Source organism: Nomascus leucogenys, chromosome X (assembly GCF_006542625.1).
Source record: "Nomascus leucogenys isolate Asia chromosome X, Asia_NLE_v1, whole genome shotgun sequence".
Taxonomy (NCBI): Eukaryota; Metazoa; Chordata; class Mammalia; order Primates; family Hylobatidae; genus Nomascus; species Nomascus leucogenys.
The window spans coordinates 92,101,136-92,125,050 of NC_044406.1; the positions used below are offsets into that span (position 1 = coordinate 92,101,136).

The 23,915-nt window shown below is 37.8% G+C and overlaps 1 protein-coding gene across 1 annotated transcript in view; it reads left to right on the forward strand.

The window, feature by feature from the left end:
• Window positions 1-23,915, forward strand: part of IL1RAPL2 (interleukin 1 receptor accessory protein like 2) — a 1,171,118-nt gene that overhangs the window by 732,795 nt on the left and 414,408 nt on the right. The window lies entirely within an intron of this gene.

A 23,915-nucleotide genomic window follows, 5' to 3' on the forward strand; every position in this document is an offset into this window, starting at 1 on the left:
TAGGTTTGTAGCCTAGGAGTAGTAATAGGCTATGCCATGTAGTCTAATTATGTAGTAGGCTATGCAGTCTAAGTTCGTGTAAGTACACTATATGTTGTTTACACAATGACAAAATTTCCTAATGACACATTTCTTAGAATGTATCCTCATTGTTAAGCAATGCATGGCTGTGCTGACTGGTGTTTATCACAACTCTGTATCTGGCAGGTCACTGCTGCCATAGCAAAGGCTATTTATTTTTCTTTGTTGATTTAATATAGTTTCAGTCATTAGAAAATATTTTTCTATGGATTCTCACTCAAAGTTCATTAATCAACAGAACTGTTATATTGTTGAGATGACCCAGGACCTGGAAGTGTAGGCGTGTGCCCATTTCTTACATGAAGTGTTGACTTGTAATTAGAATGTACTCACGATGCATAGTGTTAAATACAAATGAGTAGAACATGAGAATTGGGAGAAATCTTAGAGATTATCTGGTCCAACCCCCTACATTTTACTATGGAGGAAACTTTCTGTGGCCCAAGTCACGTAACAAGTAAATAGAGGCAGAACTCTTTTGGGCCTGAATTTATATCTCTAGACTGCTATTCCAATGTTTATTCTATTTCCTGTTCTGTTTCTTAAGTGTCTTAGTCTAAAGTGAATTTATCATATATTGGGTAGCTTACATGGAAATTAAAAGTAAACATTGAACTAGGCAACTGTTTAATTTCATATTGAAAACTAAGAACAATTGGCTATGAACAGGTGGGATAAAAACTTTCAAATGCATTGTGAAGAATTAAGGTCTATTTTTATGGGGATGGCAGTGATCATTGATTCAGGACCTCTACTGCAGAACTATCTGGGCTTACACTGTACTGCATATACGGCTTTTAAGCACTTGAAATGTGCCTAGTCCAAACTGAGACAGATGTTGTAAGTGTAAACTAGACACTGTATTTCAAAGAGTTAGTACCAAAAAAGAATGTAAAATATTTCACTAATACTGTAAATATTATACATAATGAAATTATGTTATTTGGATATATTGGGTTAATTATATACATATTATTAAATTAGTTTTACCAATTTATTTTTACTTTTTAATGTGACTACTAGAAAATTTAAAATTACATGTGTGGCTCACATTGTATTTCTATTGAATAGCACCTGTCCAGAGTGTTGCTACCAAATGTATGGTCCATGAACCAGCAGCATTGGCATCTCCTGAGTGCTTGAAATTAATACAGAATTTTATGACTCAAGCCAAACTGACTGAATTTGAATCTGCATTTTAACAAGATTCCCAGGGTAATTTACATGGACATTAAAGTTTGATATATACTGAGCAAGCATGTGCACACCTTGTTCAGATACTTCCTAGTTCTCCACACAGAACTTGTTGGATCCCTTCTGATTGACATGTAACATTTAGAGCCAGGTCAACCCACGACATTCTGGCTTTAAGCTTTGGTAGATTTTTAAACTGCTTTTATGTGCAGTGGTTTTCTGATCTCAAAAAGCTCTACCCTCCTCGTATACCAACATGTTTTTACTAATAAATCAGACAGCAGTGATGAAGGTGGGAACTCCAGTAGGCCAAATATGAAAGTTACAAATGCTGTTAATACCCCAATCTCCCTTCTGCTCAGATATCTCTCCTGGTTCTACATGAGTACAGCCAACTGTCTGTTTTGTATTTACCTCTGGTATTCTACTAGAATCTCAATACAAAGTGTCCAGAACAAAATTCACCATGTTACCTAAAAAATATGGTTATTTTTATATTTCCTGTCCTGATGGGTATCAGTACCATCTACCTATACATCCAAGTGTGACCTGGAAGTTATAATTAATAATCCTTCTTTCACTTCTTCCCACAAACCTGAAATCCAATTAGCCCCTTAAGTAGTCAACTCTGCCTCACATCTCTCTCTGGAATATATTCTTACTTTCCACTTATACTGCTCTAATTCTGAGTTTTCATTAAATCTTTCCTGAATTATTATACTAGCCTCCTATCTAGTCTTCTATCCCTGTACTATCTCCCCTTTCTAAACATTCTTCCACATTGCAACCAGAAATACCTTTCTCAAATACAAATCTGATCACGCCTAAAATCCTTTGGTGACTTCTGAGTAGCTCAGTCTCCTTGTTAAATGGGGCTAATAATAGCACCTATGTCAAAGGCTTTTTGTAATAATTAAATAAATTAATGTATATAAAGTGTTTAGAATAGTGCCTGGTACAATGTAAGTGATATGTAGGTAGTAGCTTATATTATGTTTATTATTCAAGGCTCTTTACAACATGTGACCTCAACCTATTTTGTTAGTGAAACCAATGTCCTATCAATTTCTTACAACACAGAGAACATTTTATGGCTTATGCATGGTCTGTCACACTGTTTGTGCTGCCTAGAATACTCTTTATTTTTGTGCCAGAAAAAAACCCCACTTCACATGTTTCCCCAAGTTGGTTCCTGGCTTTCATGGCTCCTTTTTGATGGCAAAAATTTACCTATATTCCATGCTTGCTTATTAAAATACATTCCTAAACTATGATTATCTAATGCTGGAAGCTTACATATTCCATTTGGTAAATGGATGATGCTGCCCAAATGGAATGTATGGCAACATTTCAGATTTCATTACCATGAACATTTAAACCAAAGTAACCAAAGCTTTCCCAGATGGTGAAATGAACAGCTAATTTTTGTAAACAGAACAGCAGGTGGTCTCCTAATTTATCCAAACTCAAAGGAAAAAAACTTGTTTGTGACCTTCAGACAGATACTGACTACTGGGGAAAAATGATTTTTGTCAGCTTGTTTATATAAAGTTTTGAATCACCGTTGCTTGGTGTTTTCCTCCTGTATTAATTGAAATAATTAATTCCAATTAGAATAACAGGCATAACTGTCTTTATAAAATATTTCCATTCTAGAAGAGATATAATTCAACAGCATTTCTTCAAATAAAATATTACCAAAATGTCATTGGACAAAGTTGGAATTTATAGAAATCTGATAGCGAATTCTACTAGGATATCACCTCCTAACTTAAGGTTTCCTTAAGTGTGCATTCTGAAAAGCTGTATCAGCTTCCCTTGCTGGAACCTATCAGACTTCCAAATTTCTTGCCACTGTCTCTTCAAGAAGTAATGGCAAGATAGACAGGCAGAAGAACCAGCACAAGTGACAACAAGTAGGCAGGAAAGATCAATGCATATTCACAGAATCACCAGAACAATCCAAATGAATAATAGCAGAAGGTTCCTGTTGGGGACCAGAAGCAAATGCAGGTATCCCAGACATATAAAACAGAATCTCAGGGAATAGGTCCAAAAAACTTTTTTTAACAAGTACCCTGCCACCCCAAATAATACAGATGCTCATAAATATTTCAGAACCACTGGGCTAAGTCTTCAGTTTGGTTCACCTGCATTTGTTGCTGGTATCAATGAATAGCCACACATTTTCTGCTTTAAAAATATAAGTGATCAGAGAGCCATTCAGCTCAAAAGAAGATGATTGTCATCCAGTCAGGAGGTTTGTTGAGCCTTATAGAATACATAAGATAAAGTTATAAAATGATAGCATCACTTACACACTGAAGAGTTATAATTGAGATGCCCAGTTGCTGCTGGTAGCTAAGATGTTTGTGTTTTTCTGAAAAGGACTCAGATGTGGCCTAATGTTCTTGCCTTCTATGCTATGAATCCTTCAAAGCATCACTCATGCATTCAATAAAACTTTATTGTATGCCTACTATATGCCAAGCACTTTGATAGGCTCTCAAGTCTGTGCTATTCCTTAAAACTTTTTCCTGCTTTGGGTCTTAAGACATTGCATTCCCCTGGTTCTGCTCCTTAGTCATATATGTAGCCTTCGCTTTCTCTTATTTACCTCTAAAATTTAGGTGTTTCCCAGGACTTTGTCCATGTTTTCTTCTCTTATTCTGTACTCCCCCTGGGTAGCATCTCGCATTCAGCACAATCTCTACATTTATGTCTCCTAATTTCTACCTCTGGCTTCTCTCCTGAATTCAAAATACAAACTTCCAGATGTCTGCTGGCAAAGTCATCATGGCTATTCTGTTGATACCTTCTTCATGATCCAAGTGACACATAATACCTTCTGCCTAATCGCCAACTCCACCTTCAAACCTGCTCCTCCTTCCTTACATCATTTATTGGTAAATGTCACTACTATATTACCTGTCCTCCATGTAGAAACCTAGGCATCTCTGATGCCTTTTTTCCTTCCTATCATATATTGAGTCTGCTTTCATAGCCTACTAATTCTACCTTTCCTGTGAGCTCTCTTTTTTCCATTTCCACCTCCAATACCTTATTTTAGACCAGTAATTACAAACTGACAGCCTGCAGGCCAGATGTGTTTCTTTCAACAGCAGTGTTTATTTTTAAAAATGTAACATCCTCTAAAATGAACATATACTCTCGAGTTCACCATGTTTCTGCTGTATCTTCAATGGTGCTAAGCCAGTACCTTTTATATAATAGATAGTTAGGCAGTATCTTGAATTGAGTGACTTGTCCTCAGAAAGCTTATAACCTGGCTGGAAAACATGAGATATGTATATGTAAAATGACTTAGTAACAACCCAAGGCAGACTATAAGAAGAATGTAAAATAAAAGTGGAGCAGACAATTAGTTTTTCATGTGATGAGAGAAGGGAGAGATCATTTTGGGAGTAACCAGAGAATAATTCACAGAGGAAAAGGCATTTGATCAGAGCTTTGAAGAGTGGATAGAGATTATGAAATATTAAATAAAGTTGCTTTATTTTGATGTTTACATCCTAAGTAAGGACTTTGTTGCAAATACTGTGGGTTAATGAGGGAGAATGGGTACTTATTTCACTCAAACTCCAAACCATGGGACAAATGAAGGGGGGAGGGCCCTTGATGATTGAAAAGAGTAAATATAAAACTGATAGGCTGGGCGCAGTGGCTCACGCCTGTAATCCCAGCACTTTAGGAGGCTGAGGCGGGCAGATCACGAGGTCAGGAGATCGAGACCATCCTGGCTAACATGGTGAAACCCCATCTCTACTAAAAATACAAAAAATTAGCCGGGTGTGGTGGCGGGTGCCTGTAGTCCCAGCTACTAGGGAGGCTAAGGCAGGAGAATGGTGTGAACTCAGGAGGCAGAGCTTGCAGTGAGCTGAGATCACACCACTGCACTCCAGACTGGGAGAGAGAGTGAGACCTCCGTCTCACAAAAAAAACAAAACAAAACAAAACAAAAAAAACAAAAAACAACTGATAAATGGAGTTGTTACTCTAAAGGGTAAGAAGTACATTTCCAAAAGTATCAGTAGCTTCAGATATATTTAGAACTTTCAACAAACTCATTTGATAAATTTATGAATGACAAGACATGGGTTTTTGGAGAAACCACAGTGTTTTGGGAAAAGATGCTGGGAAAGTAATCATGCCTTCCTATTATTTGCTTCTTTGTTATCTATTTAAAGATTAAATATGGGGCTGGGCTGTCCATGCTACAGGCAGGCCCAGAAGCCCTGTTTTGATGTTTTCATTACCTACATTCTCTCCTACAGTACAGTGGTATATATTAGAGGACTTTGCCTTAGTCGATGTTACTGTCAGGATTGTAACTAGAATTACTCATATACTCTTTGCTGATGAAGAGGTAAGCCTGTAAACAGCTTAGCAGGAAAGACCATGCCTTACTTTTTTATTAGACACAGCACCTAGAATAATGCAACAAACATAGAGGCTGTTCCTAAACTCCTTTTGATTTCCTCTGGCTGAATCTAAAGGCAGTATTTGTTTCTCGGAGCCTGAATCTTCATCTAGCCTCAGACACAGGTTATACCTACTTTCTGCCTATCCCTCTTCCACTATTCTCTCCTCCTCAGAGCCTGTGGTACTCTTGTTATTTTTGAAAGTCCTTGCAATTCCATTGTCATAGCATTGCATATAGGCTAGTTCTATGGTGAGGCCAAGGGGAGTCAAATTGCAATTACCCTACTCCAGCTGGGCCTAGCAATACTGCATTTGAAAAGTGTCAGGCTTTTGAAGGATGACCTTTTTCATCTTTTTTTTTCTCGTTCAGCATCTTTTGCTGCCACCACATCCTCCTACAACTGACTATCTGAAGCAGTTTAAATATCTGTTCATTTAAAACAGCAGCACAGGCTGGGCGTGATAGCTCACGACTATAATCTCAGCACTTTTGGAGGCTGAGGTGGATGGATCACCTGAGGTCAGGAGTTCGAGACCAGCCTGGCCAACATGGTGAAAACCTGTGTCTTCTAAAAATACAAAAAAAATTAGCAAGATGTGGTGGTGTGCGCCTGTAATCCCAGCTACTTGGGAGGCTGAGGCAAGAGAATCGCTTGAACCCAGGAGGCAGAGCCAATATGGCACCACTGCACTCCAGCCTGGGTGACAGAGCAAGACTCTATCTCAAACAAACAAACAAATAAATAAATAAATACAAACAAAACAGCAGTATAGCAAAGTGACATGTGGCCCCAAACTGGGATGTTGTGCTAGTATCTAGCCCACCACTGTCAAACCCAGGAGTCTAGTGTTGTTTTTGATGGTTTATCTTGGATGCTCTACTTTGTTATATGCCATGTAGGTTCCTTTTTGGAAAGTCTAGGATTTCCCCAAAACATATAGGGAGTCGTGTATCAATAAAGCCTCCAAATAAATAGCTCATCTCAGATTTTAGTTGTTGGAACTCTCTCAGCAGATATATTTTCAGAATCTCATAGTTAATAATATATGGAGCATTTGGAAAGAAACTAAAGATAGGGAGATGATGGAGAAGTTGGGAAGATACATGAAACATATGGGTATGAGGATAAGGGGAGATACATTTTAAACTAAAACGTTAAAATGAAGGATCAATTTTAAAAAATCAAAACCCCTGATTTTTCTAATCACAATCTAATGTTATCCTTAGGAGGCCCTTATGCTTATACCAGTCTAAGCACAGAGCAGATATATCATCTCAGAAACCACCTGTCTGCTCAAAAGTGTAAAGGAAACTTAGTGAGGGAGGCTTCTAATTAGAATTAAGAGAAACTGAGGCAGATGACGATCAGATGTAATCAGGGTAGACAATATACATAGAACGAAAGCCAGGTTATTTAAGTATTTTATATTTTAAACTAGATTGTGCAACATATACTCAGTGGCATACTAAGGCTGGAGCCATGGAAGCAGTCCACTCCAGGCACAGGAAATAAAGGAGTGCATTGTCTGTAGAGATATAAAAGCAGTAATAAATGTGATTAATAATCAGTTTGACTTGGTGTGTACATTATTATCACTTTGGAGTGCCCAGGCTTAATCCTTGGATTTACCTTTCTTTTCTGTCTATATTTACTCTTTAAGTAACTTCTATATGCTGATGACTCTCAAATTAAAATCTCTGTATCTGTCCAACTACTAACTCCACATCTACATAGTGGAAGTCTAATAAACACCTCAAATGTAACATTTTTTGGAAATGATACAAAATTCAATCCAAAATTGAATTCCTAGTATCTCCGTAAAACCTGCAGTCTTCCCCATCTCAGTTGATGGGATCTTCATCCTTCTGATTGGTCACACCAAAATTCTTGGAGTCATCCTTGACTCATTCTTCTTTTCTCCCACAGCACAAGCAATCTATCAGGAAATCATCTTGGCTCTAACTCTGAAATATTTCCAGAATCTGAGGACTCCTCACCACTCTCTCTGTTATCATCCTCGTTTGAGCCATCATCATTATCATGACTTGCCTGATTTACTGCAAAAATCTCCAGGCTGGTCTCCCTGCTAAATTGAGAATAAAAGCTTAGGCTCCTTTAGTGGCCCACAAGGCCATATATATCTGGTACTCAGATACCACTGTGACTTCGTCTCCTGTTCCTCTCTTCTTCACTCCACTTCAGCCACATTGGCCACCTTGATGTTCCTTAAACACACCTGAGCATTAGCCTGGGGAAGTTTCTCCTGCCTGTGATGCTCTTCCACCCTGATAACTTCATGCTTTGTATTCCCTCGTCTCTAGGTCTTTGATCCAATATCACCTTCCCAGTGAGGTTTATCCTGCCCTGCCTGTTTAATATGCAACTTGTCCCCACTCCACTCCCATCTCCCCATACTCTCAATCCACCTTACTCTGATCTAGGCTTTTCTTTTATGCATATCATTTGTTACTTTCTAATTTTTCGTGAAATTTGCTTATTAATTTTGCTTACCGTTTATCGTCTGTCTTCCCTCACTGGAATGTAAGTGTATATTTTTGCCCCTTTTGCTCACACATTCCCAGTGTGTCGATAGTTCCTGCCTGGCATATAGTATGTATTCAATAAATTATTGTTGAATGAATACATGAATTGTATTTAACTATATATATCTTATTAATTATGGAAGTAATTTAACTGACTGAAATTAGAGAAACCAGGCATGGGGCACATCTACACATCACAACCAGGCACTTCAACACAGACTTTTTTGTTCCCTGAAGAATTTGTGGATGTTTGTGTATTGTTTACTTCAGATTACAACCTAATCCTTGACAGAAATTGTAAGCGCTTGTTCATACATACTTGCAATTGCTTACTTTCTGCCCATCTAAATGAAGAATATATTGTTAAGAATTTCCCTGGTTTGATGAATGTCACTTACTGCAATTCCCTCTTACACATTTGCACATTTACTTTTTGTTGTTTGTATTTTCTTTTCTTTTTTTTTTTTTTTTACCGAGGATTGTTTAGAAAGTCCTATATAATATAGAACTTTTAAAAATAAGCATGATTGTTTACTACCCTCTCATCCATCTAGATATTTCCAGTGAGAAAAAAGGAAGGCAAAAAAGAGAAATCACCTGGAAAGTTACCAGAATTAACTCTTAACTGGCATTTAAAACCTTTAATCTCTAACTGCCCTCTAAACAAGATAGTACTTTCACACTTTACTTTCTGTATAAATCAAGCACCTTTTTTGTACAACCTTATGAGAACTGCTAGCCATGTGACAAATATTAAGAATTGATGGCCAGGCGCAGTGGCTCACACCTGTAATCCCAGTACTTTGGGAGGCCAAGGCCGGCAGATCACGAGGTCAGGAGATCGAGACCATCCTGGCTAACATGGTGAAACCCTGTCTCTACTAGAAATACAAAAAATTAGCCGGGCATGGTGGTGGGCGCCTGTAGTCCCAGCTACTCTGGAGGCTGAGCCAGGAGAATGGCTTGAACCTGGGAGGCAGAGTTTGATGTGAGCCGAAAGATCTCACCACTGCACTCCAGCCTGGGTGACAAAGCGAGACTCCATCTCAAAAAAGAAAATTTGGCACATATGTACCATGGAATACTATGCAGCCATAAAAAATGATGAGTTCATGTCCTTTGTAGGGACATGGATGAAGCTGGAAACCATCATTCTCAGCAAACTATCGCAAGAACAAAAAACCAAACACTGCATGTTCTCACTCATAGGTGAGAATTGAACAATGAGAAAACATGGACACAGGAAGGGGAACATCACACTCCAGGGACTGTTGTGGGGTGGGGGGAGGGGAGAGGGATAGCATTAGGAGATATACCTAATGCTAAATGATGAGTTAATGGGTGCAGCACACCAACATGGCACATGTATACATGTGTAACAAACCTGCACGTTGTGCACATGTACCCTAAAACTTAAAGTATAATAATAATAAAAACAAAACAAAAAAGAAAAAATTGTTATCTGTGTCTTACAGGCAGGGAACATAATTCAGTAATTTCATAGAAAGGTCTATAATGAACTATTTCATTACAAATGTTTTTAATTACCTGATTTTTCCCCATCATTAACTGTGGTTTTCTCTTCACATTTCCTTTTCAACTTTCAACAAGAACATCCTGCTGAAGCTTATGGCCACATCTAGTAAAATTGTCCTCAAAGGCTTGTGCTGAGAAGAATGGAAGATCGCTAGATAGCTTCCTAGGGCAGTGTAGAATTGAAGGGAAGACAGAACCTCAGAGCCAACTCAGTTAATTCTAATTTAACCATTAAGAACCAGACAACAGGCTATATTTATGAAACTGGTAGTCAAAACAGACAGGGTGTAACTTTCTGGGACAAAATGTTGAAAATATCAATTCTGTAGTAAGGTTAAGCCTGTTTATTATTTATTTAATCTCAAGACACAGCAGACCATTTATTGATTCATGAGAAATAAGAAGCATGTTGCAATTAAATTTAACTTTTGAGTCGGGAGGCCCTGGCAATTTGGTCTGATACTATATGACTTTGGGGGATAAATTTTGAAAATTCCTACTCCAGGATAAGGAAGACCTCATTTATTTCTTTCCAAGGTCTCATATATCATGTTTTATCTTAAAAGGAAAACAGAGAAGGACAGCAATTGGCTGCATTCTGAAACCCAGGCGATAGAACTGACATAGCTATTCTGTTGAAAAAAAATGAGGAATCCTCGAACATAGAAAACATTCTACACAAGGTTGGTCAGGTAGCTATGTTGAAGAGGCAAAGTCCTTGGAAGGCCCATTTATCCTCAGAAAATCATTAGACATAGCTAGTGAAATTCTGACTCTCCATCAAACAAGGCAAAGCTAGCTTTATATGTAGGTAATATGTTCTTTGCAGTATTTCTTTATTTTATGTCTTTTAAATGAAAAACAATTAATTAGGAAAGCTATATTGTAAATATTTGTAAAATAGAATGAGTTTAAAAAGATTTACCCCACTGCTACCATTCCTATAAAACTTTTATTAATATTTTGATGTATTTCATTTCAGTCTTTTTTTCTATCCATAAAAGTTACATAGTTGTAATCATACTGTCCTTACAATTTTGTATGGTGCTTTTAAAAACTTAATATTATACCATAAGCTTTTCCAAACTGTTGTGAAATTCTCTTAATCATGACTTTAATGTCTGTAAAATGATCCATTGAATATACCATGATGGACATTTAAATTATTTCCAACTTGAACCATAGTAAATAACTATTTGGTGGCATGTACCCCCATAGTTATTTCTCCATAACTGGATTTTTTTCTTTAATGCAGAGACCCACAAATAAAATCATTGGGCCAAAGAACATAGCTCTTTTAGAGAATTATATTACAGTTTGATTTTGTTTTTACAAAAAGTATAGTGTGTGCCTGGAAAGATACATAGGTACTTAAAATTTAACAGTGATTATTTCTGCTGCTGGGTCTACAAATAAATACTAATGAATGGTTGCTTTTCTTTCTTTTTTACTTTTCATTATTGTCAAAGTTTTCTTTTCTTTTTCTTTCTTTTTTTCATGAGATGGAGTCTCACTCACTCTGTTTCCCAGGCTGGAGAGCAGTGGCGTGATCTTGGCTCACTGTAATCTCCATCTCCCAGGTTCAGGTGATTCCCCTGCCTCAGCCTCCTGAATAGCTGGGATTACAAGTGCATGCCACCACACCTGGCTAATTTTTCTGTTTTCAGTAGAGATGGGGTTCTGCCATGTTGGCCAGGCTGGTCTTGAACCCCTGGCCTCAAGTGATCTACTCACCTCAGCCTCCCAAAGTGCTGGGATTGCAGATGTGAGCCACTGCTCCTGGCCTTTATTGTCAAAATTTTCTACAGTGAATATGTATTCCTTTTTAAATTGAGAAATTATAATAGGGCAAAGACAGAGTAAAGTGTAATGACTTAAACTCGGGCTTTAGAGGCAGACTCCTAGGTTTGAATTTCTGCTTAGCTAATTACTAGCTCTGTGATCTTAGGCAAGTAACCTCTTTGGGACTCAGCTTTCTTGTCTGTAAATTGGGATAATGATGGTACATAAGCTGTTGACCTCATGGCTGTGTTGAGGATTAATAAATTAATCCACATGAAGTGCTGAAAACAATGTCTGGTATATAATAAACACCCCATAAATGTTCAATATCATTGTTATTTGGGACTGGACAGCAATTCAAAATTCCTATCCCTCATACAGATCATGCCACCCTCTCTGAAATTCTAATGTTGGCAATTCAATCCAGTATAGTTCATTCATAGGACAAGTATACTTGACTTTACTTAAGAATTGAAGTGATTTAGAAGAGGGAGCATCTGAAACTCAGATCCTTCTGCCATATCATACATATACATTATTCTCTGTGCTCTCCAGAATAGTCTAATTGAAGAAAAAAATCAGGATATGCTGAGAGCCCTGGTTATATGCCATAACTAGCTCTGGTTTGAATGAGAGGGAAATATGAGGCAGACTTTAAAGACAGTACCTTACAATTTTATCTGTGACAGGCACTGAACTTAAATATTATGCCATGAAATATGACCATGAACATTTGTAGAAGTAGATATGTCTTGGTACAAATCTCTGTCATTAAAAGATGGCTTTCCCCTCAAAGAAAAATTGATTGTTTTGCTTCATTGAACATTGCAAAATTGGTTATCTTGTTTACTCTTCCATATACCAAAGATTTATAAGGTACAATCTATTAGTAAATATAAAAATGAGAAACGAGTTTCATTTTTAAAATACTTTTAGACGACTAATCTACCTAGAGACCTACATTTAATTCTGGAGAATAATCTATAAATTCTTGAATAGATATGCCAATGCCCTTTATCATAATCACCCTAGTTTAAAAATCATGTATCAGATGCCTACTCAATTATCTACGTTGTATCTTTTTATTTCCCAGTATAAACAAATACGCATACTAGGGAAGCTCACTGTGTGGGATCACCAGAGAAATTAGTTCATGCAGTGAATAATTATTATTTTATCCATCGGATAGTTAAGCTCAGGATTTTCATCTGTGTAACTTTTAATGTATTTCTACTATATAACATAGATGAGGTCTTGTTAATACGAAACCCTCCTGCAACTTCTGAGACCCAGGGCAGTGTTTGGCAGCCTTCTGATGGTTTAATACTTTGAAGAAAAGAAGTAAGTATTCATCTAATTATCTGGAAAGTTTTTTTTTCATTTCAGCGACTCAATAGCTTATGTAAAATGGACACCAAATCATTATTTCCCAATTAAACTTTTCTTGCTCTGAGCATGATAGTGGCATTTTTTTAGGCCATCCACCAAACAATGTGTTGTTCCTCGTTCCTCCAGATGTTACCATCTTCTTTTCATGCCCAGGGATATACAACGGAATGTGTCCTCAGGAGGTAGTTAGAAATTTTTATTTGCCTACACTTCCAAGTCTCAAATTAAAAGACATCAACTACTGGTGTATGCCAGTCATTGCATAAGCACAGGAATAGACTTAAGCTATTTGTCTAAATTTCCATTCCAGGGAGCAACAAGAAAATCATACCAACAGTATAATAAAAAGGCATTTGAAGCACAGGGCATATCTATTGTCTCCTTTATGGCAGGCTTGAGACAGGAAGATAGTATTTGGACCAGGAGTTTACCTAATATCTGCGACATCACTCAAGCCTACTCTAAGCTTTTCTTAAACTGTCCTTTACTTATGTAGTGCTGTAAAGTGAAAATAATTTAAAAAAAACACACATTGTCTTAAGTGGAGACCACTGAGTGTAAAGCCTACAAGGTGTTTGAATGGGCTGTCTCTCACTTAAGCCTAATAAACTCTGATTGTATTAGGAAATGTAGTTTAATAACTCCCATAAACCAGGAGTCAACAATTCTGTGTCCCAGAAAAATAAAATGAAATAAAAGAGTTGGAAATTATTGAGAGCTTTGAACACACAATGTAGTGGATGAACACAGGCATTTCACTTTTGATTTCTATGAGCAGTAATTTTTTTTGTTATAAAAACAAGAAAAAAGAAAACTACTGTCATACTCAGCTACTCACTTCCCTGTACTAGTATAACTCATGAGGAAACAAAAGCTCTGCCTATGAGTAAGCTCCAAAATCTATCAGAAAATAAATCACCTTAATTTTCATTGTTATTGGAAAGCCTTCTGCCAAATGGGGAAGTAGATGTCGTACTGAGTGAAGCTTCATTTTGTGACAACAGCAAAATAGGATCTGACTTGGAAGGCCTTGAAGAAGCCTGTAAGGCCTTTGTAATGCAGGTTTGCAGGACAGGACTAACATCAGTATACAAGCTAGCTGGGGTAGAGCTGGCTTTGACTGATCGGGGCTGTTTTATTTCCAAGATGCAGCCCAGCCTCTGAGTATCAGAAGCAGCTTAAGTATTAAGGGGGTGGTGGTGCTACTGTAGTTTAAAAGCAGATTTAAAAAAAAATACTTTATTGTGTAATAATTTAGCATTGAGAAAAATAGTAAATGTAGCTATTTTTTTTCTCCAGGTAGTACTGTTGAAAGGGACAATTTTAAACAGCCTTCTTCACTTTTAGCAGATATAACACATAGATTGTCCTTGGTGAGAAAAAAGGCTTGATGCCAAGTCCAGAAGAAATGTGAATGTGGAATTGGACTTGAAATAAACTGATTCCCAATGCTCCCATTCATAAAACTGCATACAGACCTGTGTGTTGAGTGATGTACAATCTTTTTGAAAATTCACTGATTTATATCAGTCATTTTATTCCTCAAACTCTCCTTCATAGCACATTCCCCATGCACCCATACCTCCAGGTACCTGGAAAGGGTTTGTCTTTGTGTCATTTCTTGCTTCTGACTCTTGAACCAACTGTATACCCTAAGCCAATTGAACACATACTATAGAGTACAATGGTCTCTGGAGTCAGGCAGAATTGGGCGTGATGCCTGATTGGATCACTTACAGTTATGTGATCCTGAACAATGTAATTAACTTTCTGAACCTAGTTTTCCACATATGTAAAGTGGAGCTAATAATAGCACCTACCCTTGAGGATTGTTTTTTGCCTGGAGGATTAAGCAAGGTAATGTAATAAAGAGCTTTGCACAGTGCCTAGTAAACACTCAAAAATAGTGGATTCTGCTTTTATTTTTTGTGGGGGTATTGTAATTTATTCCTCCTCCCGCTCTTCCCTCTCTTCCTCCATCATCATCATCATCATCATCATCATCATCATCATCATCATCAGCCAACATCACCTATAGAGGCTACCTGGTTACGGTTGGTCATAGACTTATACCTTTAGGCCACAGTTTCTCTAATAGCAGCACTCTTGACATTTTGAGCCGGATAGTTCTTAGTTGGAGTGGGAAGAGGATAGCTTGTGCATTGTAGGATCCTTATTGTAGGATGCTCATTTAACAGCATCCCTACCTTCTACATACTGGATGCCAGTAGTACACATACTCCACACCTTTGTCGTCAAGCTGTGCAACCAAAAATGTCTCCAGACAATGTAAAATGTCCTCTTGGGGGCAAAATTGCTCCCAGTTGAGGACCACTACTCTAGGTATTCTTTGGTTTAAAAATATCCATGAAAATTATCTACCATTCATGTATCTATTGCTCTTCATTAGTTTGACTCATTTCATCCAGTAATCTTGGTCTTTATCTTAAATTCTCCTTTAGATTTTCAGGGTTCTCTGGTTTTTGTCTTAATTTTTGAAACTAAATCTTTTTTCTCTATTTGCCTTATTACAAACCAGCAAGTCTTTGATAGCCGGTTCTGGGCCTTAATATATCTCTGAACTAACAACTTACTGTTTTTTGCTTTGAGCTACCAGCACTTATCTGCAAACCCCTAGTGCTAGGTCACTGGTATCTAGCCAGAGCCTTCCCTTTAAATGTTTGTATAAAAGGCAGTTGAAATGAGGACTCTAGAGCCAGATATCCTGGGTTGGAATCCTAGCTCTTCCAATTAATAGCTTAGTGACTTTAACCTCTCCATTTTCCTCCATTTAAGAAATGAATACATTAACAGTCACTATTTCATAGAGTTGTGGGACTAGGTGGTTTAAATAAATAAAAATTTACTTAGAACACTGTCTGGCATATGGTAAATACCATGTAAGTGTAAACTTATTATTACTATTCTCATAAAGACTCCCATGTGTCTTTACTAGCATAACATAAACTAAACTGCAAGCCCCATCTTAGTATGTTATGAAACGCCAGGGGTTCAGTTTAGCTCCCATTGCTCACGTCACAGAGAGCCAATCACTGAGACAATGTGTATTGCCAGGGAGAAAAGGCTTTATTCAGGTGCTGCAGCAAAGGAGACAGGAAATAAATCTCAAATCCGTGTCTCCAACAAACTAAAAGTGGGGGGTTATATAGCAGGGAAGGAATGCAGCTATGTGCAAGAGAGCAATAATTAGAGAGGAGAAAGGAAGCAAACATGATGGGTGAGGGGTCTAATGTCTTATTGTTTGAATGTGGTGATCTGGTAAGTTTCAGTTCCTTGATAGTATCAGGGAGGCCTGAAGATTGGTTTCCTGAGGAAGGAACTCAGATAAGACAAATGTGAGATTCAAGATTTAAGACTGTGAGGGTCAATTTCTGTGTTTATTCAAAGAGACTGTAAACATCAGTTCTGCTGGACAATTGGACCAGTTTCAAGTGCTCTGGAAGACTACCAACTTTTTCACCCCGTGGTACATATTGAAAATTTTAAATATGTATTCAGCAAACTGGAGTAAATGGAGGTGGATCTGACCACTTGAGGACTGAGGTGATCAATATCTTAGCCATGTGTAACCGATTTGTGACATGCAGTTGTCCACAGCACTGTGGTTTGAAAACTTTGCACCAGGCTCATCAAAATTAAAGGGGAAAGGTTTTAAATTGTAACCCAGTTAGAAATTGTGATTTCCTTTTTGGATGTGTAAGATCGCAGCATCTTCTAGGTCCACAGGCCTTGTAAGGTCTATAGCTGTCCTTTAGTTTTCTTCCTTGAACAAGCTAAAATAAAACAAAGGCAATTTCTGGGGAATATCATGAGGTTTTAAACATGTGTACATGTTTCTCTCTAATAGTTCAGAATCTAATAATTCCCACAAGTATAATGGTATGAGAATTTAACCCAACAATGTTAGAGAACAGCAGCTCTTCATTCAAATTTCACATGATGACCCACTCATTCTATTTTGTAATTTTCTTTGAAAGGTTTGGGGCAGAAATAGCTGAGATATTTAAAAAAGAGCTATTTTCTCTGTTTTTCTGTTTGAGTCCTTTCATTTTATGGCATAGGAGTACTGTTTTTCATTTGTAACCTCTCCAAGTACTGATTTTAAGCAACTCATTAACATATGCTTCCTCTTCGTAATTCATCACATTCAAACATTTGATTGGTCTCTTCAGCACAATATGAATAATAAATTATCTTCCTCCCAGAGACATTCAAAATTGTGGTTTAGATATGATGAACCAGAAAAAAATGTTGTTTTTGAGTCCACTTTTTGAAAAGTCTCTTAGATGAAAGGATACTACAAATGAACTTTCTAAGGTAAATCAGGGCTTTGGCTAAAAAAAGCCAAATATTTCAGTAAAGGTCTGACTTACAAAGCACGCTGTCAGCCCTACCAGAATATGTGGCACTGGACACAATATATTTCAATTTTTAATTTCTGTTGTCAATGCCTTCGTTTATGCCTTTATTAGTTTATGCCTCAACTTTGGTGATATCTACATATTGGACTGCTTTTTCTCTTCCAAGACCTCCCATATGAATTCTTGAAATGTAGCTTTGATAGTATCATTTCACTCCACCAAAACCTTCAATGGCTCCCTACTGACTGATGAATAAATTCCTAGGAATCATAGAAATGCTAGAATGTCAGTGTTGGAATGAATCCTGAAGTATAATTCAGCAGTTGCCAAATTATGGTCTCTGGACCACTGCTAGAAGTTTGCACTAGTCCTCAGTGGAAAGAGAAAAATAAGGGCAATGCAGTCAGTGTTCCATAAAATGAAATTTACTTATTTTAAAAATTATTTAAAAGTATCTTGAGGTTGGGCACGGTGACTCACGCCTATAATCCCAGCACTTTGGGAGATCGAGGTGGGTGGATCATCTGAGGTTGGAAGTTCAAGGCCAACCTGACCAACATAGAGAAACCCTGTCTCCACTAAAATTACAAAATTAGCCAGGCATGGTGGTGCACGCCTATAATCCCAGCTAACTGGGGAGGCTGAGGCAGGAGAATCGCTTGAACCTGGGAGGCAGAGGTTGCGGTGATCCAAGATCATTGCCATTGCACTCCAGCCTGGGCAACAAGAGTGAAACTCTGTCTCATGACTAAAACACCAAAAGCAATGGCAACAAAAGCCAAAATTGACAAATGGGATCTAATTAAACTAAAGAGCTTCTGCAGAGGAAAAGAAACTATCCTCAGAGTGAACAGGCAATCTACAGAATGGGAGAGCATGTTTTGCAATCTATCCATCTGACAAAGGGCTAATATCCAAAATCTACAAAGAACTTAAACAAATTTACAAGAAATAAAACAACCCCATCAAAAAGTTGCCAAAGGATATGAACAGGCACTTCTCTAAGGAAGACATTTATGCAGCCAACAAACATATGAAAAAAAGCTCATCATCACTGGTCATTAGAGAGATGCAAATCAAAACCAAAATTAGATACCATCCCACGCCAGTTAGAATGGTCATCATTAAAAAGTCAGGAAACAACACATGCTAGAGAGGATGTGGAGAAACAGGAACACTTTTACACTGTTGGTGGGAGTGTAAATTACTTCAACCACTATGGAAGACAGTGTGGCAATTCCTCAAGGACCTAGAACCAGAAATACCATTTGACCCAGCAGTCTTATTACTGGGTATATACCCAAAGGAATATAAATCATTCTACTATAAAGACACATGCACACACGTATTTATTGTGACACTATTCACAATAGCAAAGACTCGGAACCAACCCAAATGCCCATAATGATAGACTGGATAAAGAAAATGTGGCACATATACACCACGCAATACTATGCAGCTGTATAAAAGGATGAGTTCATGTCCTTTGCAGGGACATGGATGAAGCTGGAAACCATCATTCTCAGCAAACTAACACAAGAACAGAAAACCAAACACCACATGTTCTCACTCTTAAGTGGGAGTTGAAAAATGAGAACACATGGACACAGGGAGGGTAACATCACACACTGGGGCCTGTCAGTGGGTGGGGGGCTGGGGATGGATAGCATTAAGAGAAATACGTAATGTAGATGACGGGTTGATGGGTGCAGCAAACCACCATGGCGCATGTATACCTATGTAACAAACCTGCACATTCTGCACTTGTACCCCAGAACTTAATAATAATAATAAAAAAAACTTGAACTTCGTTTTGAAATATCTTTTATATAGTGACAGCATTAATAGATAATAATTTGTTTATTGTTTTTAATGTCCATACTTGGCAAAATGAAGTTGGCAACCATTTGTTGCTTCATGTCCTGCATCCCCCACTTTTTATTTTTATTTTTTATTTTTTCTTAGACAATGTCTGGCTCTGTTGCCCAGGCTGGAGTGCAGTGGCATGAACTCAGCTCACTGCAACCTTCTTCCTCAGCCTCCCAAGTCACTTGGACCACAGGCTCACGCCACCACATCCAGCTAATTAAAAAAAAATTTTTTTTTTCTAGAGACAGGGTTTTGCCATGTTGCCCAAGCTGGTCTCGAAATCCTGAGCTCAAGTGATCTGCTCGCCTTGGCCTTCCAAAGTACTGGGATTACAGGCATGAGCCATGACACCTAGCTGCCACCCCGAACTTTTTAAATTTTACAAATCCATGAAATCCAAAATCTGAAAGCTACTTATTTCATAAATGAGAAAATTTAGAAAAGAAGGATTAAATGACTTACTTAAGGCCATATTTATCCTGGGAATGCTGCATTACAAATCTTGATATTAGCTTCAAATCTTTACCATAAATTTCCAAGTCCTCTGTACTTAAATCCCAGTATGCATTTGCATCTCTATTACTGGCATATCTTAAAAGAAAACCTAGTTCTAGATCCCTGAGGAATCACCACACTGACTTCCACAATGGTTGAACTAGTTTACAGTCCCACCAACAGTGTAAAAGTGTTCCTATTTCTCCACATCCTCTCCAGCACCTGTTGTTTCCTGACTTTTTAATGATGGCCATTCTAACTGGTGTGAGGTGGTATCTCATTGTGGTTTTGATTTGCATTTATCTGATGGCCAGTGATGATGAGCATTTTTTCATGTGTCTTTGGCTGCATTAATGTCTTGTTTTGAGAAGTGTCTGTTCATATCCTTCGCCCACTTTTTGATGGGGTTGTTTGTTTTTTTCTTGTAAATTTGTTTGAGTTCATTGTAGATTCTGGATATTAGCCCTTTGTCAGATGAGTAGATTGCAAAAATTTTCTCCCATTCTGTAGGTTGCCTGTTCACTCCGATGGTAGTTTCTTTTGCTGTGCAGAAGCTCTTTGGTTTAATTAGATCCCATTTGTCAATTTTGGCTTTTGTTGCCATTGCTTTTGGTGTTTTAGACATGAAGTCCTTGCCCATGCCTATGTCCTGAATGGTATTGCCTAGGTTTTCTTCTAAGGTTTTTATGGTTTTAGGTCTAACATTTAAGTCTTTAATCCATCTTGAATTAATTTTTGTATAAGGTGTAAGGAAGGGATCCAGTTTCAGCTTTCTACATATGGCTAGCCAGTTTTCCCAGCACCATGTATTAAATACGGAATCCTTTCCCCATTTCTTGTTTTTGTCAGGTTTGTCAAAGATCAGATAGTTGTAGATATGTGGCATTACTTCTGAGGGCTCTGTTCTGTTCCATTGGTCTATATATCTGTTTTGGTACCAGTACCATGCTGTTTTGGTTACTGTAGCCTTGTAGTATAGTTTGAAGTCAGGTAGCATGACGCCTCCAGCTTTGTTCTTTTGGGTTAGGATTGACTTGGCAATGTGGGCTCTTTTTTGGTTCCATATGAACTTCAAAGTAGTTTTTTCCAATTCTGTGAAGAAAGTCATTGGAAGCTTGATGGGGATAGCATTGAATCTATAAATTACCTTGGGCAGTATGGCCGTTTTCACGATATTGATTCTTCCAACCCATGAGCATGGAATGTTCTTCCATTTGTTTGTATCCTCTTTTATTTCATTGAGCAGTGGTTTCTAGTTCTCCTTGAAGAGGTCCTTCACATCCCTTGTAAGCTGGATTCCTAGGTGTTTTATTCTCTTTGAAGCAAATGTGAATGGGAGTTCACTCATGATTTCCCTCTCTGTTTGTCTGTTATTGGTGTATAAGAATGCTTGTGATTTTTGTACATTGATTTTGTATCCTGAGACTTTGCTGAAATTGCTTATCAGCTTAAGAAGATTTTGGGCCAAGACGATGGGGTTTTCTAGATATACAATCATGTCATCTGCAAACAGGGACAATTTGACTTCCTCTTTTCCTAATTAAATACCCTTTATTTCCTTCTCCTGCCTGACTGCCCTGGCCAGAACTTCCAACACTATGTTGAATAGGAGTGGTGAGAGAGGGCATCCCTGTCTTGTGCCAGTTTTCAAAGGGAATGCTTCCAGTTTTTGCCCATTCAGTATGATATTGGCTGTGGGTTTGTCATAGATAGCTCTTATTATTTTGAGATACATCCCATCAATACCTAAAAATACCATTTGACCCAGCCATCCCATTACTGGGTATATACCCAAAGGATTATAAATCATGCTGCTATAAAGACACATGCACACGTATGTTTATTGCAGCACTATTCACAATAGCAAAGACTTGGAACCAACCCAAATGTCCAACTATGATAGACTGGATTAAGAAAATGTGGCACATATACATCATGGAGTACTATGCAGCCGTAAAAAATGATGAGTTCATGTCCTCTGTAGGGACATGGATGAAGCTGGAAATCATCATTCTCAGCAAACTATCGCAAGGACAAAAAACCAAGCACCGCATGTTCTCACTCATAGGTGGGAATTGAACAATGAGAACACATGGACACAGGAAGGGGAACATCACACACCAGGGCCTGTTGTGGGGTGGGGGGAGGGGGGAAGGATAGCATTAGGAGATATACCTAATGCTAAATGACGAGTTGATGGCTGCAGTACACCAACACGGCACATGTATGCATATGTAACAAACCTGCACGTTGTGCACATGTACCCTAAAACTTAAAGTATAATACAAAAAAAGAAAGAAAACCTATGTTCTAAACAGTCATGATCATTTTCCATTCCTTAAATGTGCCTTGCAGTTGTTCATTACCCTACCTATTCTCCTAAAATCCCACCCAGCTCAAGTGCTGACTCTATTACCATACCTCAATGTCTGAAGGGATCCTTTGCTTTTCTGTGCTTGCATATGTGGATGCTACTTATCAGCATATTATGTCTTGTTCAAGCTGTCATAATCTGTGGACTATTCCCCCTCCTATGTTCTCCATTTCAGTTAATGACATTACCCTCTACCCAGTTGCTCAAGCTGGAGGCCTTGAAGTCATTCCTTTCTGTTCCCTATACTAATATTGAGTTAATCACAAAGCCCTGTCATCTTTAGCTCCCCAATTTATCCTGTATATGTCCACTTTAATTCTTCCACTGAACTGCTACACAGATCACCCTGTGTCTCCTTGTTCCACCATGCAATCCATTTTTTACCTACCGGCTGCTTTTAGATCTGGTACTGCTCCTTGTAAAACCCTCTGGTGGTTTTCCATAGTCTTCCGATTAAAGCCTAGAATCGTCAACATGTTATACAAGATATGTGGTACCCATGCCCACTTCTCCAGCCTCATCTCTTCCTACTTTTTTATTTGCATCCTTTGCTTTAGCTGTACTGGATTTCAATTCCTTGAATGCATCTTTCTCACTATTGCATGCTTTTGGTTGCCGACTTTAATTGCCTCTCACTTCTCTGGATCTTCACACATGCTGTGGAGTGAAGCCTACGCTGCCTGGAATACTCTTCCTTCTAGGAAACATACCTTAAGGCTCTAAGTTTCAGTTTGGGTGTGCCATAGCAGAGTACCTTTCCTTTACCATAGCACTCACCACATTATATTGCAATTTCTTGTTTAATTGATTTCCTTTCTAACTAGACTATATGAACCATGAGGCCATGGATCATATTTATCATGCTCACCATTGCATTCAAACTGTCAGCTCTGGCATATAGTAGGTACTCAATAAATGTAATCTGTGTGAATGAAAATATCATACTACATTTCCTCCTATACTATTGAGACTTTCATACTTGTGGTATTTCCTTGATTCTATTACAAATTCCTGTAAGTGGAAGGCAGTCTTTTATATTTACTACCTTTTTATAGCACCACACACATAGGCTGCTGGTAAATATTTGGTAAATAGATGAATAATCTATTTTTTTCTTACAGGATCATGGGTAAGAATTAGAGTGCGTATTTGTAATAAACATAGAATGCAGCACAACAAAATAGGCTATACAATCTAAGAAGTTTGGACTAATACTAGTATTGATTGTTTACAGCCTAAAAGGTGCCCCCCACCACCTTAAAATAACTGCTTTAAATTGGGAAATATTCTATGGTTTCATCAAGGTTAAATACGATTTTACAAATAGGGATTCTGGTACATTTTAAGGTAATAAAAATGTAAAAATCTTAAAATGACTTAAGATGCCTTGACTGCTGTGGGGTGTGTGTGTATGTGTGCGTGTGTGTGTGGTTTGTTTGTATCTTGGGGGCTGAACTCAGCTGGAGTTTCCATGAAGTTATGGGCAGGGTGATAGATTTACATTGAAGTATTTCACTTTATCCAAAAGTTAGTTCAGTTTTTCTTAATGGGGGATTTTTTCAATTGAGAATATATTTTTGCATTTCGTGTTTATTGATTCTCTTTTCAACATCCAGAACATACAGCAATATCATCAGTCATAGATAGTTCATATTGCACATAATGGGCTCTAATATCAGTCTCTTTGTATATATCATAATACCTGAATTGTTCAACAAAATATCTCATAAGGCAGGAAGCTTCTTTTCTGTTTTCTGTTTTTGATAGACTCAACCTAAATGGATAATTTTCTTTGTAAAAGGTGAGCAAAACATGAGCACTGGTG